Source organism: Carcharodon carcharias, chromosome 9 (assembly GCF_017639515.1).
Source record: "Carcharodon carcharias isolate sCarCar2 chromosome 9, sCarCar2.pri, whole genome shotgun sequence".
In the NCBI taxonomy this organism is placed as follows: Eukaryota; Metazoa; Chordata; class Chondrichthyes; order Lamniformes; family Lamnidae; genus Carcharodon; species Carcharodon carcharias.
Window position 1 is genome coordinate 86,280,523 of NC_054475.1, and position 19,877 is coordinate 86,300,399.

Here is a 19,877-nt window from a genome sequence, read left to right on the forward strand (position 1 = left end):
ATTGCGGAGGATCCACTGTCAAAGAATGGAATAGCCCCGAACATTCCATTGCTGTCATGTTTCCATCCCTCCCTCCTCCTCAATCCTAAAAAAAGGAGAGAGAGGAAGAGGCAGTGCATTCTGGAGTGCACCAGACCTGCGAGGGACAGTCTTCTGAAAGTGGATTTTAAAGAAAAAGTAGCTGATTGGTGAGTAAATCCTGGGAGCAGACTCAGAGGAAGGAGCACTGGAGCAGTGAGTAAATATCTAGCTTACCTCAGGGATTCGCGGCCTTGTCTCCAGGGAGCAGACTCAGAGAGAGGTGCACTGGTGTGGTGACTTTGGGGCACAGAATAACTGAAGCCAAAACTGAAAAAGTGACATCACAGGAAACCTGTGGCCTGATTGGCTGGTAGGAAATCTGCACAAAATTTGAAAAAAGAACACTGCAAAGCAAATTAATAAATTAATTATCTAAGTAGAGATGGCTGGGCTGGTGATGTGCTGTAGCTGTATGATGTGGGAGCTGGCAGATCCCATTGCAAGCCACAATGACCACATCTGCAGCAAGTGTTGGTTGCTGGATGAACTCCGGCTCAGAATTAATGAACTGGAGTCCGAGCTCCAGATGCTGCGAAACATCCAGGAGGGGGAGAGCTACCTGGATGCTTTGTTTCAGGAGGCGGTTACACCCGATTGATTAAGTACCTCAAGTTCAGTCAGTGGTCAGGATCAGCAGGGTGTGACTGCAAGTGAGGCAGTTAGAGAGATCCTGTGTTGAGGAACAGAGGAGGCTCAGCTCTTGACCTTGTCCAACAGGTACGAGGTACTTGCTCCCTGTGTGGATGAGGAACAGGGCTGTAGGGAGGATGAGCCAGCTGACCACGGCACCATGGCACAGGAGGCCATTCAAGAGGGAGGAGCAAAAAGACAAGTGGTAGTTGTAGGGGATTCTATAATTAGGGGAATTGATAGCTTCCTTTGTATGCAGGATCGAGGGCCCCACATGGTATGTTGCCTGCCCAGTGCCAGGGTGAGGGACATCTCTGACCGGCTTGAAAGGATATTGGAGAGGGAGGGGGAGGAACCAGTTGATATGGTCCACGTCGGGGCAGATAACATAGGTAAGACTAGGAAAGAGGACCTGTTTGGGGATTCTCAGGAACTAGGAACTAAATTAAAGAACAGGTCCTCAAGGGTTATAATCTCCAGATTACTACCCGAGCCACGTGCAAATTGGCATAGGGACGCGAGAATAGGGGAAGTAAACACGTGTGACATCCCCAAAGTTCAAGAGAGTCGGGGGGCAGAGGTGAGTATGGTGGTCATTACCAAGGAGAAGGTGCTAGGAAAACTGAAAGGTCTGAAGGTGGATAAATCACCTGGACTAGGTGGATTACACCCCAGAGTTCTGAAGGAGATAGCTGAAGAGATAGTGGAGGCGTTAGTGGTGATCTTTCAAGAATCACTCGAGACAGGGAGAGTCCCAGAGGACTGGAAAATCGCTAACGTAACCCCCCTGTTTAAGAAGGGAGTGAGGCAAAAGATGGGAAATTACAGGCCGATTAGCCTGACCTCGGTCGTTGGTAAGATTTTAGAGTCCATTATTAAGGATGAGATTTCAGAATACTCGGAAGTGCAAGGTAAAATAGGGCAAAGTCAGCATGGTTCCATCAAGGGGAGGTCATGCCTGACAAATCTGTTAGAATTCTTTGAGGAGGAAATGAGCAGGTTAGACAAAGGAGAGCAAATGGGTGTTATTTACTTGGACTTCCAGAAGGCCTTTGACAAGGTGCCGCACAGGAGGCGGCTCAGTAAGATAAGAGCCCATGGTGTAAGAGGCAAGATACTAGCATGGATAGAAGATTGGCTGTCTGGCAGGAGGCAGAGAGTGGGGATAAGGGTGTCCTTCTCAGGATGGCAGCCGGTGACTAGTGGAGTTCCGCAGGGGTCAGTGTTGGGACCACAACTTTTCACTTTACACATTAATGATCTAGATGAAGGAACTGAGGGCATTCTGGCTAAGTTTCCAGATGATACAAAGATAGGTGGAGGGACAGGTATTATTGAGGAACCAGGGAGGCTGCAGATGGATTTGGACAGGTTAGGAGAATGGGCAAAGAAGTGGCAGATGGAATATAATATGGGGAAGTTTGAGGTCATGCACTTTGGTAGGAAGAATAGAGGCATAGACTATTTTCTAAATGGGGAGAGAATTCAGAAATCTGGAGTGCAACGGGACTTTGGAGTCCTAGTCCAGGATTTTCTTAAGGTTAACTTGTAGGTTGAGTCGGTAGTTAGGAAGGCAAATGCAATGTTGGCACTTATTTCGAGAGGACTAGAATATAAAAACAGGGATGAATTTCTGAGGCTTTATAAGGCTCTGGTCAGACCATATTTAGAACATTGTGAGCAATTTTGGGCCCCATATCTCAGGAAGGATATTCTGGCCCTGGAGAAGGTCCAGAGGAGGTTCACGAGAATGATCCCAGGAATGAAAGGCTTAACATATGAGGAACGTTTGAGGACTCTGGGTCTATACTCGATGGAGTCTAGAAGGATGAGGGGGGATCTGATTGAAACTTACAGAATACTGAAAGGCCTGGATTGAGTGGATGTGGGGAAGATGTTTCCATTAGTAGGAGAGACTAGGACCCGAGGGCACAGCCTCAGTAAAGGGAAGACCTTTTAGAACAGAGATGTGGAGAAACTTCTTTAGCCAGAGAGTGGTAAATCTATGGAATTCATTGCCACAGAAGGCTGTGGAGGCCAGGTCATTGAGTGTATTTAAGACCGAGATAGATAGGTTCTTGATTGGTAAGGGGATCAAAGGTTACGGGGAGAAGGCGAGAGAATGGGGTTGAGAAACTTATCAGCCATGATTGAATGGCAGAGAAGACTCGATGGGCCGAATAGCCTAATTTCTGCTCCTATGTCTTATGATCTCTTAAACCAAAGACTGATTCATATTTTTTTTATTTTTGGGCTTCAGTGAACGATGGGATCAAAAATGTCACAGGGCATCCAACAGCATGGAGAGGGAGCACAAGATTGCAGTACAAGGTGAGAAATAGAGAAACCAACAGGGCTATACCGAGTGCAGAGAGGGAAGGCTAGAGCTCAGTCTGTGCAGCGAGAATCAGCAAGAGCAACAGGGTTACAAACAGAGAGAGAGCACATAGGGGTAAAAACAGAGGGAATAACAGGGGTTACAAACAGAGAGAGAGCACATAGGGGTAAAAACAGAGGGAATAACAGGGGTTACAAACAGAGAGAGCAGCGAGGTTACAAACAGAGAGAGCAGCGAGGTTACAAACAGAGGGAGCAGCGAGGTTACAAACAGGGGGAGCAGCGAGGTTACAAACAGAGAGAGCAGCGAGGTTACAAACAGAGAGAGCAGCGAGGTTACAAACAGAGAGAGCAGCGAGGTTACAAAGAGAGAGCAGCGAGGTTACAAACAGAGAGAGCAGCGAGGTTACAAACAGAGAGAGCAGCGAGGTTACAAACAGAGAGAGCAGCGAGGTTACAAACAGAGAGAGCAGCGAGGTTACAAACAGAGAGAGCAGCGAGGTTACAAACAGAGAGAGCAGCGAGGTTACAAACAGAGAGAGCAGCGAGGTTACAAACAGAGAGAGCAGCGAGGTTACAAACAGAGAGAGCAGCGAGGTTACAAATAGAGAGAGCAGCGGGGTTACAAATAGAGAGAGCAGCGGGGTTACAAACAGAGAGAGAACAGCGGGGTTCAAAACAGAGAGAACAGCTGTGTAACAAACAGAGGAGTGAGGTTACAAACGGAGAGAACAGTGAGATTGCATACAGACAGAGAAAGGGGTTCGAAACAGAGAGAACAGCTGTGTTACAAACAGAGAAGAGTGAGGATGCAAACAGAGCAGTGGTGGTACAAGCAGAGAGTGCAATGGGTTACAAAGAGAGAGAAGTAGGCTTAAAAACAATGCGAACAGTGTGGTTACAGAGATCAACAAGGTTACATAGAGGGCAGCAGGTTTTCAAAAAGAGAGAGAGCAACAGGATTACAAACAGAGAGAACAGTATGGTTACAAATACCAAAAGCACCAGGGTCAGAAACAGAAAGAAGAGCAAGGTTACGAACAGGGACTGCCTCGGCCGTAACAATCAGAGAAAACAGCAGAGTTTACAAAAAGAGATGGCAGCGAGGTTACAAACAGAGAGAGAGCAGCAGGGTTACAAGCACAGTGCAGCTGTGTTACAGACAGAGAAAAGAGTGAGATTACAAACAGAGCGAGCAGTGGTATTACAAACAGAGAGAGCAGTGGTATTACAAACAGAGAGAGCAGCAGGGTTACAAACAGAGAGAGCAGCGGGGTTACAAACAGAGAGAGCAGCGGGGTTACAAACAGAGAGAGCAGCGGGGTTACAAACAGAGAGAGCAGCGGGGTTACAAACAGAGAGAGCAGCGGGGTTACAAACAGAGAGAGCAGCGAGGTTACAAACAGAGAGAGCAGCGAGGTTACAAACAGAGAGAGCAGCGAGGTTACAAACAGAGAGAGCAGCGAGGTTACAAACAGAGAGAGCAGCGAGGTTACAAACAGAGAGAGCAGCGAGGTTGCAAACAGAGAGAGCAGCGAGGTTACAAACAGAGAGAGCAGCGAGGTTACAAACAGAGAGAGCAGCGAGGTTACAAACAGAGAGAGCAGCGAGGTTACAAACAGAGAGAGCAGCGAGGTTACAAACAGAGAGAGCAGCGAGGTAACAAACAGAGAGAGCAGTGGGGTTACAAACGGAGAGAACAGCAGGGTTACAAACAGAGAGAGAACAGCGGGGTTCAAAACAGAGAGAACAGCTGTGTAACAAACAGAGGAGTGAGGTTACAAACGGAGAGAACAGTAAGGTTGCATACAGACAGAGAAGGGGGTTCGAAACAGAGAGAACAGCTGTGTTACAAACAGAGAAGAGTGAGGATGCAAACAGAGCAGTGGTGGTACAAGCAGAGAGTGCAATGGGTTACAAAGAGAGAGAAGTAGGCTTAAAAACAATGCGAACAGTGCGGTTACAGAGATCAACAAGGTTACATAGAGGGCAGCAGGTTTTCAAAAAGAGAGAGAGCAACAGGATTACAAACAGAGAGAACAGTATGGTTACAAATACCAAGAGCACCAGGGTCAGAAACAGAAAGAAGAGCAAGGTTACGAACAGGGACTGCCTCGGCCGTAACAATCAGAGAAAACAGCAGAGTTTACAAAAAGAGATGGCAGCGAGGTTACAAACAGAGAGAGCAGCAGGGTTACAAGCACAGAGCAGCTGTGTTACAGATAGAGAAAAGAGTGAGATTACAAACAGAGCGAGCAGTGGTATTACAAACAGAGAGAGCAGCAGGGTTACAAACAGCGAGAGCAGCAGGGTTACAAACAGCGAGAGCAGCAGGGTTACAAACAGCGAGAGCAGCGGGGTTACAAACAGAGGGTGCAGCGGGTTTACAAACAGTGGGAGCAGCGAGGTTACAAACAGTGGGAGCAGCGAGGTTACAGAGAGAGCAGCGAGGTTACAAACAGAGAGAGCAGCGGGGTTAACAAACAGACAGAAAAGCATGGTTATACAAAGAGATAACAGTGAGGTTACACACAAAAGGAGCAGCAAGGTTACAAACACAGATGTCAGCGCGATTCCAAACAGAGAGACTAGAAGACTACAAACAGAGAGAACAGCAGTGGTACAAAGAGAGAGTGCACCAGGGTTTCAAAGAGAGAGCAGCGGGGTTACAAACACTGAGAGCAGCGGGGTTACAAACCAGTTGCAGTGGGGTGGCAAATGACAAAATCAGCCAAGGTTACAAACAGAGAGAGTAGAGAGGTTGCAAATAGAGTGAACAGGGAGGTTACAAGCTCTTAGAGCAGTGGGGTTACAAACAGAGAGAATAGCTGAGGTACAGGCAGAGAGAGTAGCGGTGTTACAAATGGAGAGAGCAGCGGGTGTTACAAACAAAGAGCGCAGCCGGGTTACAAACAGAGAGAAGAGTGAGGTTATGAACAGAGAGAGCAGCGGGGTTAAAAGCACCAAGAACAGCGGGATTACAAACAGAGAAAACAGCTGTGTTATAAACAGAAAGAGCAGAGAGATTACAAACACAGAGAACAATAAGGTTACAGACAGAGGGAGCAGCGGAGTTACAAACGGAGATGGCAGTGGCGTTACAGATACTAAGAGCAGTGGCTTTACAAACAGGTTGCATTGGCGGGTACAAGCAGAGAGAGTAGCAGGGTTACCAAATGACAGAGCAGAAGCATTACAAACAGTGCAGTGTGGTTACAAATAGAGAGAGCACTGTGGTTACAAACAGAGAGCAGCCAGGTTACTAACAGAGAGAAGAATGAGGTTACAAACCGGGAGAACAACCGGTTTACAAGCAGAGTGTGCAGCGGGGTTTCAAGGAGAGAACAGCGTGACTACAAACAGTGAGAGCAGCAGTGTTAGAAACAGAGTAAGCAGCAGGGTTAGAAACAAACAAACAGACAGAATATTTGGGTTACAAATAGAGAGAGCAGCGGACGTTACAAAAAGAGAGCAGCAGGGATACAAACAGAGAGAAAAGTGAGGTTACAAGCAGAGAGAGCAGTGGGTCTACAACAGAGAGCAGCAGTGTTATAAACAGAGAGAATGGCGCTGTTACAGAGAGTAGCGAGGTTATAAACTGAGAGAGTGGCAGGTTAAAAACAAAGAAAGCAGCTGGGTTACAAAGAGAGAGAAGAGTGAAGTTACAAACAGAGAGAATAGCTGGGTTACAAAGAGAGATAGCAGCAGGTTGACAAACAGAGAAAGCAGTGATTTTACAAATGAGAGCAGTGGGATTACAAAGAGAAATAATGGCTGGGTTACAAACAGAGAGAGATGCGGGGCTACAAAAAGAGAGAACAGCGAGGTTCCAAGCACCAAGAGCAAAGCAGTTACAAACACGGAGAGCAGCGGGGTAACAAGTGGCGATAGCAGTGGCGTTACCGGCATAGAGAGCAGCGATGTTGGAAACAGGGAGAACAGCGGGTTTACAAGCAGCGAGCAGTGGGTTTACACACACAGAGTTCTGTGGCGTTAAAGAGAGAAAAGCGTGGTTACAAAAAGAGAGAACATCCTGGGTGCAAAAAGAGGAGGTTACAAGCAGAGAGAATAGCCGGGTTACAAACGGAAGGAGTAGCGGGGTTACAAACACCGAGAGCAGTGGGGTTACAAACACCGAGAGCAGTGGGGTTACATACAGAGAGAACAGCAGGGTTACAAGCAGAGAGACTAGCAAAGCTACAAACAGGACTACATCAACAGTTCCAATCAGAGAGAACAGGAGTGGCTAAAAAGAGATATGGCAGCGAGGTTACAAACAGAGAGCAGAGGCGTTGCAAAAAAGGAAAGCAGCGGGGTTACAAACAGCAGGAGCAGCGGGATTACAAAGAGAGAAAAGCTGGTTTACAAACAGAGACAGTAGCAGGGTTACAAAAAGAGAGAGCAGCAAGGTTACAAACAGAGAGAGCAGCGGGGTTACAAGAACCAAGAGCAGCAGGGTTACAAACAGAGAAAACAGTGGGTTTATATACAGAAAAAAGTGGGGTTACACACAGAGAGTTCTGTGGCATTACAAACTGAGAGAAAAGTGTGGTTACAAACAGAGACAAGCCTGGTTACAAAAAGAGTGAGGTTACAAGCAGAGAGAAAAGCTGAGTTACAAACGAAGACAGTAGCAGGCTTACAAACACCAAGAGCAGTCAAATTACAAAAGGAGAGAGCAGCAGGGTTATAAAAAGAGAGAACAGCTAGGTTATAATCAGAGAGAGCATTAAGTTATAAATAGAGAGACCAGCAAGGCTACCAACAGAGACTGCATTGATGGTTCCAATCAGAGAGAACAGCAGTGGTTACAAAGAGAGATGGCAGCAGGTTACAAACTGCGATAGCAGTGGCATTACAGGCATTGAAAGCAGCGAGGTTGCAAATAAAGAGAGCAAGCAGAATTACAAACAGAACTGCAGGGTTACAAACAGATGGAACAGCGGGTTTACAAACAGAGTTCAGTGGCGTTACATAAAGAACAGCGGAGTTACAAAAAGAAAGAAGAGTGAGGTAACAAACAGAGAGAATAGCTACGTTAAAAACACCAAGAGCAGTGGTATTACAAACACTGAGAGAAGCCACGTTACAAAAAGGGAGAGCAGCGGGGTTGCAATCTGAGAGAGCAGTGAGTCTACAGGGAGAACAGCGGGTTTATGAACAGAGCAGCAGTGGCACAAACAGAGAGTGCAGCCAGGTTACAAAGAGGGAGAACAGTGGTGTTACAAATAGAGAGAGCTGTGTGATTACAAACAGAGAGAGGGCAGCCCAGCTACAAACCGTGTAGAAATGGAAGGTGAGAGCTGTAGCAACAGGCTGTTTCAAATCAAAGCCTAGATTCAGAAAACAAATTAGACATGTGACATCACAAGGAAGCAGTTAGATGCTTTGCTGATGATCTTTTCCAATATGAACTGGGGAATAAACTTGTGAGTCTGAGCTTTTTTGAAGTAAGGCTTATTACTAATAATGTGTAAAATGTATTATTAAGAATTATAAGTGTTTGTAACATTTATTAGTTTTGTAATGTTTAGTAATTGTAATGTTTATTACCATTGATAAATGGTTATTCTCAGCGATAACATTTATTAGAGTAGCAAGTTTATTAACTAACAGAGAAGTGGCAATGCTGCTCCAACCTCAAGAGGGCATATCCTGTGCTATGTGGGAACTCTAGGACGTTTCACGTGTTCCTGGATTTCTTTTTGTGCAGGAAGCGTCGTCCGTTGCAATAGCTTGAGCTCCGTGTTTCATAACCTGAGCAGCAGCTGATGTCACTATGTCACTTCCATGAGGTTGAGAGCTCCATGGATAGCACGTTTATAAATGTGGTCATGCTGCAGCTTAAGAGTATGCAGTGAGAGAGGGGATAGGTGACCAGAAGACAATCAAAAAGGAACAAGAAGGGAGTGCAGGAGTCACCTGATTGCATCCCATTCTCCAACCACTTTTCAGTATTGAATACTGATGACAGTGATGGTTCATCTGGGGAGTGCAGCCAGAGCCACATCCGTGGCACGTGAGAGGGCAGATGCAAGAAAGACTGAAAGAGAAGTCTTCTTTGCACCTAGTGATAGGTGATTTGATAGTAAGGAGAATAGGCAGGCTTTTCTGCAACTGCAGATGTGAATTCAGGATGGCGTATTGCCTCCCCGGTGCCAAGGTCAAGGATGTTACTGAGTGACTGCAGAGCACCTTGAGTGGGGAAATGTGAACAGCCAGCCGCTGTGCTCCACATTGGTACCAAGGGCATAGACCAAAAGAGGGATGTGGTCCTGCAGTCAGGGTTCAGAGAGCTAGGTATGCAATTAGCAAGCAGGACCTTAAAAGTAGTAATCTCAAGATTACTTCCAGTGCCACACACAACTGGGTATAGGGAAAGGTGGATAAAGTAGATGATTGCATGGCTGGAAAGATTCTGCAGGAGGGAGGGTTTTACATTCCTGAGACATTGGGCTCAGCTCTCGGGGAGACAGGATTTGTACAGGGCGGATGGGTTGCACCTAAACAGAGCCAGGACTGAGTTCCTCGTGAGGTTTTTTGCAAGTGTCATTGGGGAAGGTTTACTCTAACTTGGCAGAGAGGTGGGAATCAGGAGGTAAAATCAGACAGGAATACCAAGGTGTAGATATGCTGGGAGAGATAGATAGTGTTGTAGGGTGTTGGTTACTGTCTTTATAGTCATAGGTATGTTAACTGTAAGTCTTTATTGACTTTTAGAATATTTACAAATATACAGTAAAAGGTACAAACTACGAGCTGTCGCCATGTTTATTGGTACATATGACTCTGTCCAACACGAGACTGACCCTGTGGGTCATGTGCTCTCTTACATCATTGTCTGAGTAGTACTGCACTCAGTCCCACATTAACTCTATATGTGCCAGACCCTTATACTATAGGTAGCACTAGCACAGGGAATATTAAGTTAATATGGGGATGGTGTAGTGGTATTGTCACTAAACTGGTAATCTAGAGAATTAGGGGAATGCTATGGGCACCTGGGTTCAAATCCCTCCATGGCAGATGGTGGAATTTGAATTCAATAAAACATCTGGAATTAAAAACCTGATGTCAATTGTTGTAAAAACCTATCTGGTTCATTAATGTCCCTTGGAGGAGGAAATCTGTCATCCTTACCTGACCTGGCTTACATCACAGCAATGTGGTTGACGCTCAAGTGGCCCAGCAAGCCACTCAGTTATATCAAACTGCCACAAAAACGGAATGAAACCGGACGGACCACCTGACATCAACCTAAACACTGGAAATGACAATGGCAATCTCAGCCCTATCGACCCTGCAAAGTCCTTCTTACTAACTTTTGGGGCGGGTGCCAAAATTGGGAGAGCTGACTCACAGACTAGTCAAACAACAGCTTGATATGGCCATCATCACGTAACCCTATCTTACAGATAATGTCTCAGACACCACCATCATCAGTTATCATCTCTGGGTATGTCCTGTCCCACTGGCAGGACTGACCCAGTGGAGGTGGCGACACAGTGGAATACAGCCAGGAGGGAGTTGCCCTGGGAGTCCTCAGCATTCACTCCAGGAAGTCTCATGGCATCAGGTCAAACAAGGAAACCTTTAACTGGTTACCATGTACCACCCTCCCTCAGCTGATGAATTAGTGCTCCTTCATGTTGAACACCACTTGGAGGAAGCACCAAGGGTAGCAAAGGTGCAGAATGTACTCTGGGTGGGGGCTTTCAATGTCCATCACAGAGAATGGCTCAGTAGCACCAGCACTGACCAAGCTGGCCAAGTCCTAAATCACATAGCTGCTAGACTGGGTCTGCGGCAGATGGTTAGGGGACCAACAAGAGGGAAAAACAGAACAAAAATAAAAATACCTGGAAAAACTCAGCAGATCTGACAGCATCTGCGGAGAGGGATACATTTGATGTTTCAAGTCCGTATGACCCTTCATCAGAACTATGAAATATAGAAATGAGATGAAATATAAGCTGGTAGAGGGGGTTGGGACAGGTAGAGCTCGATAGGAGGCCAGTGATAGGTGGAGACCAAGAAGAGACTGCCAAAGATGTCATAGACAAAAGAAGAAAGGGGTGTTGACAGTGGTGATATTATCTAAGGAATGTGCTAATGGGGACGTTAAGGATAGCAAGCAGGACAAGCTAGTGGCAGATGGCCCTACTGGGGGTGGGGTGGGGGGATGGGAGTGAAATGGGCTAAAAGGTAGAGATTAAACAGTAGATTGAAATAAATTTAAAAATAGATGGGAAAATAAAAATATATTTGTAAAAAATTTATAAATTATTGGAAAAAGGGGGATCAGAAAGGGGGTGGGGATGGAAGAGAAAGTTCATGATCTGAAATTGTTGAATTCAATATTAAGTCCGGAAGACTATAAAGTGCCGAGTCGGGAGATGAGGTGCTGTTCCTCCAGTTTACGTTGAGTTTCACTGGAACATTGCAGCAGGCCAAGGATGGACATGTGGGCATGAGAGCAGGGTGCTGTGTTGAAATGGCAAGCGACATCGAGGTCTGGGCCAAGCTTGCTCCTGATCTAATTACAGCCTTGGTTCAAACATGGACAAAAGAGCTGAACTCCAGAGGTGAGGTGAGAGTGACTGCCCTTGACATCAAGGCCGCATTTGACTGAGTATGGCATCAAGGAGCCCCACCAAAACTGAAGTTAATGGGAATCAGTGGGAAAACTCTCCACTGTTTGGAGTCATATCTAGCACAAAGAAAGATGGTTGTGATTGTTGGAGGTCAGTCATCTCAGCTCCAGGACATCACTGCAGGAGTTCCTCAGGGTCATGCCCTCGGCCCAACAATCTTCAGCTGCTTCATCAATGACCTTCCTTCCATCATAAGGTCATATGTGGTTTCCTCTACATTGGAGAGACCAAACGTAAACTGGGCGACCGCTTTGCAGAACACCTGCGGTCTGTCCGCAAGAATGACCCAAACCTCCCTGTCGTTTGCCATTTTAACATTCCACCCTGCTCTCTTGCCCACATGTCTGTCCTTGACTTGCTGCATTGTTCCAGTGAAGCCCAACGCAAACTGGAGGAACAACACCTCATCTTCCGACTAGGCACTTTACAGCCTTCCGGACTGAATATTGAATTCAACAACTTTAGGTCATGAGCTCCCTCCCCCATCCCCACCCCCTTTCTGTTTCCCCCTTCCTTTTTTTTCCAATAAATTATATAGATTTTTCTTTTCCCACCTATTTCCATTATTTTTAAATATTTTAAAATCTTTTATGCTCTCCCCACCCCCAATAGAGCTATACCTTGATTGCCCTACCATCCATTCTTAATTAGCACATTCGTTTAGATAATATCACCAACTTTAACACCTATGTGTTCTTTTGTTCTATTGTTTTGACATCTTTTGATGATCTGCTTCTATCACTGCTTGTTTGTCCCTACAACCACACCCCCCCTCCACTTCTCTCTCTCTCTCTCTCTCTCTCTCTCCACTACCACCACCGCCCCCCCCCCCCCCCCCCCCCGCCCCCGACCCCCCACACCTTAAACCAGCTTATATTTCAACTCTTTCTTGGATTCGAACTCAAGTTCTGTCGAAGGGTCATGAGGACTCGAAACATCAACTCTTTTCTTCTCCGCCAATGCTGCCAGACCTGCTGAGTTTTTCCAGGTAATTCTGTTTTTGTTTTGGATTTCCAGCATCCGCAGTTTTTTTGTTTTTATCATATGTGGAGATGTTCGCTGATGATTACACAATGTTCAGCACCATTCGCAACTCCTCAAATACTGAAGCAGTCTATGTCCAAATGCAACAAGTCCGGATAATATCCAGGCTTGGTCTGACAAGTGGCAAGTAACATTTACGCTACACAAGTGTCAGGCAATGACTATTTCCAATGAGAGAGAATTCAACCATTGCCTCTTGATGTTCAATGGCATTACCATCACTGAGTCCCCCACTGTCACCATCCTATGAGTTACCACTAACCAGAAACTGAACTGGATTAGCCATATAAATACTATGGCTACAAGAGCAGGTCAGAGGCTAGGAATCCTGTGAAGAGTAACTCTCCTCCTGATTCCCAAAGACTGCCCACCATCTAAAAGGCACAAGTCAAGAGCGTGATAGAATACTCTCCACTTGCCCAGATGAGTGCAGCTGCAACAACACTCAAAAGCTTGACACTGTCCAGAACAAAGCAGCCTGCTTGATTGGCACCACATTAACAAACATTCACTCCCTCCACCACTGACGCACAATAACAACAGTGTGTACCATCTACAAGATGCACTGCAGAAATTCACCAAGGCTCCTTCAACAGCACAGCTCCTTCACAGCTCCTTCCAAATCCATGTCCACTGTCATCTAGAAGGACAAGGGCAACAGATACATGGGAACACCACCACCTGGAAGTTCCCCTCCAAATCATTCACATCCTGACTTGGGAATATATCGCCATTCCTTCACTGTCACTGGGTCAGAATCTTGGAACTCCCTCCCTAACAGCATTGTGGGTGTACCTACACTACATGGACTGCAGCAGTTCAAGAAGGCAGCTCATCACCACCTTCCCAAGGGCAATTAGGGATGGTCAATAGATGCTGGCCCAGCCAGCGAAACCCATATCGCATGAATAAAAAAAAATAGGGGTCTGAGTAAAAGAGAAAGTAATAAAGTCTAAATCAGTGTTATTGTGCATGCATGTGAATGCACCAAGTGTGGTAAATAAGATTGGTGAGTTACAAGCGCAGATTCCCATGTGGAAGTATGAGACTGTGGCTCTAACAGAGATTTGGCTCAAAGAAGGACAGGACTGGGCGTTAAATATCCCTGGATACTAAGTGTTCAGGAAAGATCAGAAAGAGAGAAAAGAAGGAGGGGTGGTGGTATTGGTTAAGGAGAGCATTGCCGTTCTGAAGAAAGATGGTGCCCCAGAGGGTTCAGGGACAGAATCAATTTGGCTGGAGCTAAGGAACAAAAAAGGTGCAATTACATTGCTCAGTGTAGCCTATAGGCCACCAACTAGTGAGAAGGACATAGAGGAACAAATTCGCAAGGAAATTAAAGACAGGTACAAAAATTATAGAGCAGTTATAATGGGGGACTTTAACTATCCCAATATAGTCTGGGATAGTGGTCGTGTAAAGTGCAGAAGGGGTCAGGGTTTTCTCAAGTATGCTCAGGGAAATTTTCTACAGCAGTATGTTTCCAATCCATTGAGAAAGGAGGCACTGTTAGATCTGGCTAGCTGAAGTAAACTGGGAAACTAGGCTAGAGGATAGATCAATAGAGAAGCAGTTGAGGACATTTAAGGAGATATTTCAGAGTATTCAGAATAAGTACATTCCTGCTATAAAGTAAAACTCTAAGGGGAGGACTCACCATCCATTGTTAACTAAAGATGTTAAAGAAAGCATCAAACTTAGCTGCACCTCAAACATGCAAAAATAAAATATAGGCTATGACAGTTGTTTAGTTTCCCACTGGGATTTTTAAATAACTCAGCTTTCCCAACTGCTGTGTCATAACTAGGATATGCCCAGCAACTACAGACCAATCTGTTTAACTTCAGTGGTGGGGAAACTTCGAGAAACAATAACCTGGGACAAAATTAATAAGCACATGGACAAATGTAGGTTAATTACGGAGAGCCAGCATGGATTTCTTAAGGGAAATTCATGATTAACTAACTTTCTGGAGTTTTTTGAAGAGTGAACAGAAAGGGCTGATGAGGGTAATGCTGTTAATGTGCTTTTTTATTCATTCATGGGATGTGGACTTTGCTGGCTAGGCCAGCATTTATTGTCCATCCCTAATTGCCCTTGAGAAGGTGGTGGTGAGCTGCCTTCTCGAACTGCTGCAGCCCCTGTGGTGTAGGTACACCCACAGTGCTGTTAGGGAATGAGTTCTGGAATTTTGACCCAGCGACAGTGAAGGAACGGCGATATATTTCCAAGGCAGGTTGGAGGGGAACTTCCAGGTGTCTGCTGCCCTTGTCCTTAGGCCAGTAGTGGTCCTGGGTTTGAAAGGTGTTGTCTAAGGAGCCTTGGTGAATTCCTGCAGTGCATCTTGTAGACAGTACACACTGCTGCCACTTTGCGCCGGTGGTGGAGGGAGTGAATGTTTGTGGATGTGGAACCAATCAAGCGGGCTGCTTTTTCCGGCAGGGTGCCAGGCTTCTTGAGTGTTGATGGAGCTGCACTCATCCAGGCAAGTGGACAGTATTCCATCAGACTCCTGACTTGTACTTTGTAGATGGTGGACAAGCATGGGGAGTCAGGAGGTGAGTTACTCGCAGCAGGATTCCTAGTCTCTGACCTGTATTTATATGGCTGGTCAATGGTAACCCCAGGATGTTAATAGTGGATGATTCAGCTATACGAATGCCATTGAAGTTCAAGGGGTGATGGTTAGAATCTCCCTTGTTGGAGATTGTCATTGTCTGACATGAATGTTACATGCCACTTGTCAGCCCAAGCCTGGATATTGTCTGGGTCTGGTTGCATTTGGATATGGACTGCTTCAGTATCTGAGGAGTTGCGAGTGGTGCTGAACATTATGCAATTATCAGCGAACATCCCCACTTCTGACCCTATGATGGAAGGTAGGTCATTGATGAAGCAGTGACAGATGGCTGGGCCTAGGACACTACCTACAATATATAATAATGACCTGGACCTTAGGGCACAGAGAACAACTTCAAAATTTGCACATGATAAAAAACTTGGAGGTATTGTAAACTGTGAGGAGGATACTGTAGAACTTCCAAAGGACATGGACAAGTTGGTGAAATGGCCGGCAGGTGGCAGATGAAGTTCAATGCGGAGAAATGGGAGATGATTCAGTTTGGTAGGAAGAACATGGAGAGACAATATAAAACAAAGTGTCCAATTCTAAAGGGAGTGCAGAAGCAGAGGGACCTAGATATATATGTGCGTAAGCCATTGAAGTTGGCAGATAAAAGCAAAATACTGCGAATGCTGGAAATCTGAAACAAAAACAAAAGCCACTGGAAAAACTCAGCAGGTCTGACAGCATCTGTGGAGAGGAAGACAGAGTTAACGTTTTGAATCTGTATGACTTCATCAGAAGAAGTTGGCAAGACTGGTTGAGGTAGTGGTTAGTAAAGCATACAGTATCCAATTCTTTATTAATATAGGCATAGAATATAAGAACAAGGAGGTTATTTTCAACTTGTATAAGACACTGGTTTAGCCTCAACTGGAGCATTGTGTATAGTTCAGGGTGCCGCACTTTAGGAAGGAAGTGAAGGCAATGGAGTGAGTGCAGAAGAGATTCAGACCTCGGTTCCAGATTATGAGGAACTTCAGTTATGAAGATCAATTGGAGAAGTTATGATTGTTTTCACTGGAGTAAAGAGGCTGGGAGGAGATCTGATAGAGGTATTCAAATTCATATGGAGTCTGGACAGAGTAAATGGGAAGCAACTGTTCCCAATCATGAAAAGATCGAGAATGAGAGGGCACAGATTTAATGTAATTGGCAAAAAAAGAAAAAGTAATACAAGAAAAAAAATTCACGCATTGAGTGGTTATGGATCTGGAATGCTGTGCCTGAGAGTGTGGTGGAGGCAGGTTGAATTGAAGCATTCAAAAGGGAATTAGCCTATTATCTGAAAAGGAAGAACATACAGAGTCATATGGAGAAAGCAGGGGAATGGCATCAGGTGAAATGCTCATTTGGAGAGCCAGTGCAGACACAATGGGCCGAATCACCGCCTCCTGCGCTGTAATAATTCTGTGACTGATTGCAGGATTGAGAAAGGCACAGGGGAATGATGGAGAGGGTGGGTATCTATAGGCAAAGGACACCCTTGAGAAAGGCATGAGGGAAATGCACTAAATGAAAGTTCAGCTTTTTATACATTATTGGAATTGTTGCTGGATTAAGTTTTTTTTGGGATATTTTCTTTTTGTTGGTCGCTTTTACTTCAGGATGTTGGCTAAGAGGACACTGTGATATTACATAGAAGATGGATTGAGAAGTGGGGGATGGTGCAGTAACTGTGGTTTGGGAGTTAAATCTCAGGAGAACTGAGGTCTAAGGAGCTGCTTGGGGATAGCCCATCCAGAGTGAAGGGTATCAGATACCTCCATCCATCCTCCTTTTCCTCCTCCGCCTCCTTCTCCTGCTTTTGCTAAGGTACCTCTGATGTCCTGGTAGCAATTTGTGAAGGACGCAGCAGACCACCATGGATTTTGCCCCCAGAGTGGTCCAGTCAGTGGAACTGTTGTTTTAGGATACTGATGGTTTGCTTCACAATGTTCCTGGTGACTGCATGGCTTTCATTGTAGGCATGGTGTCATCATGTGGTCGAGTGCCAGAGGGAGTCATGAGTCAGGTGCAATGTGGGTAACCCTGCCACCCAGCAGCCAGGCTCTGGTTCCTCATGGTGAGCCAGAAAGGGAAGGTTTGCTGCTGCCAGGAAATTCACAGAGGAATCTTCTGGGCATTGTTCACACTCCAGCTGCACCTTCATTGAGATGATATTCCTTGTGGTTTCAGTGCATCTCTCCGCTAACATGGAGAACCCGCAGAGCTATGTGTTTGGAGTCGATCACACCCTGAACCATGGGAATCTCACATCACTGGGGAAGCCGTGTGCTCTCTCCTCCTATTTCCCTATGGTAAGTGAGAATATGATAAATACCCCTCTCCTGTGTACAGAGTCTGTGTCATCTCCCTAATGCAGTGATGGATGGTGAACTGTGAAATGTTACTAATGTCTCCTGCTCCATCCTGAAAGGATCAGTTGTTGTAGAAACTTAGAGATACAGTGATCATTATGGCCAGTGGCAGCTCTCTCCTCACTCGGCTGTACAGCTGCAGCTCGCATGGTAGGAGGTGGTTCAGTTCAGTCACACCTTCTTGGTGAAACGTATGCGCCTCAGACACTGTTCCCAGTTGAGGTGGAGGTAGGAGACGAGCCCCCTGAAGACCATTGCTGGGTGCGGCCTTCTATTAACTGTTCTCCTCTTCCCTCTGTGCACAGATCCCCCTCTGTGCTGCCTGTGCTCCATCTCCAAGTCACACTGCAGCCTAACAGGTACGGCAACTATAGCCCCATTACTGAAACAGGCTGTCTCCTGACAGGCCTTCCAACTCCTCTGAGCCCCTTATCAAAATCCAGAGCCGATCCTTGGAAATCCAAAGAGTTTAGGAAACTCCAATAACAGTCAACACTATCCTTCTTCCTTCCATTAACTCTGCGCCCCCAAAAGAAAGTCAAAAGCAGCTCCACGGTTAGCCCTATAAATAGCAGCAGTGTTGGGAGCTTGCGCTTATCCAGCTGAATATATGTTCTGTTGCGAGTGATTATGAGAGGCTGTTAACTGGACCTGTGGGGTACAAATGGCAGACCCTGTGTCAGATGAGTGTTCCAGACCATTTGATGACACAATCTGCCCATTCTGCATTTATTAAGTGCAAGCCGGCACACATTTTTTGAGTTTCCATTTTCCACCTACAGTGTTATGAAGCCAAATTTGGCAGCCTGTGTCTATTGTCGGGACCATTAATTTAACCATTTCACTTATATTTAGGTTTTGGTTTGGCTTTCGTTGCCTACCCAGATGCTCTTGCACAGTTGCCATGGACAACTTTATGGTCCATTTTATTTTTCATCATGTTGGTGACTCTGGGACTCGACACTCAGTTTGCAAGTATAGGTAAGAATGAAGTTACTTAATTTAACCAATCTCTTTCTACTTTTATAAAAGTAAGTTATCTAAATTATTAAGTTTATAATGTAGGGTTGGAAATTACTGGTTGATTTATGCCACTTCACACTTTACTTTGCACTTCAAGGTACCTTACACTTCAACTCTCCATTATTTTTAAGAACTTGCATAGTAATTGTCCATTAAACACAGCAGCAACTTAAGTGTGACAATTAAGTGAGTAAGTACTTTTGATTTTAACACTTTAATTGCCACTTCTTATTATGCTGGTAGAGACCAGCAACTTTTTAAAAAAAGGTACAAATTATTCAGAAGCCGATGGAAAGAATTGCATGACAAGATTTCATGTTGTGAGACTTGTACTGTAGCAAACAAACTAAAATTAAAATATACTAAACATTACTTAACAGGCAACTAATACACCAGACTAATGAAAACTTACTTTCACATTAATTAATTAACACAATCAAAATACTTTACAACCTGTTTGTATGTTACACTACACTCATACAGCAGATATGTAGCCTGGAAGATTAAGTCCCATACTTTCTTTCCAGCTTTGCCTTCTCCCTGCCTCACCAGGGTGAGCCTTCCAACGTCCTTTGGAAGTCCTTTCACTCAGCCTTCTGCATATCCCTGAACTGGCTTCCAGTAGCAAGGCAACCATCAGCAACTTCTTGACCCTTAATTATCCACAAATCCCATCTCATAGCACAGAGAGACCCAGTTCTTACCAGCCTTCTCCACAAAAAAAGTCTTTTCCTCTGCTTTTCACAGCTGCAGCTGTTTCTGTCTCCATTTTGGGTCTTCAAGTCTAAGTGTCTCTGCCCAGAAAACCAGCTGCCCCTCTTTTGCCAAGATGTGAAACCTATCATTTGATTTTCAATAAGTTTCAGCCTGGGTCTCTTTACCCGGGACAACCAATCTCATGGGCTTGTCTCTGGGCAGACATTAGTATGATCCCACTATTCAGGACATTCTATTTCACTGTAGGTAAAAGGAAACATTTTAAAATATGACTCTCTTATAAAGTGCTGTGAAAGGTGGTGTGGCCTCCTTATATCTGACTCTGCAGCCCTCGACTGAAGGCCTCAGGAATGTACTGCTCTGCATAGATCTCACCCGGCCTGATTTGTAAGGTCGGGTGATTTAAGA

General features: G+C 45.3%; 1 pseudogene; it reads left to right on the forward strand.

The window, feature by feature from the left end:
• LOC121282439 overlaps positions 1–19,877 on the forward strand; it is a 100,775-nt pseudogene that overhangs the window by 59,053 nt on the left and 21,845 nt on the right.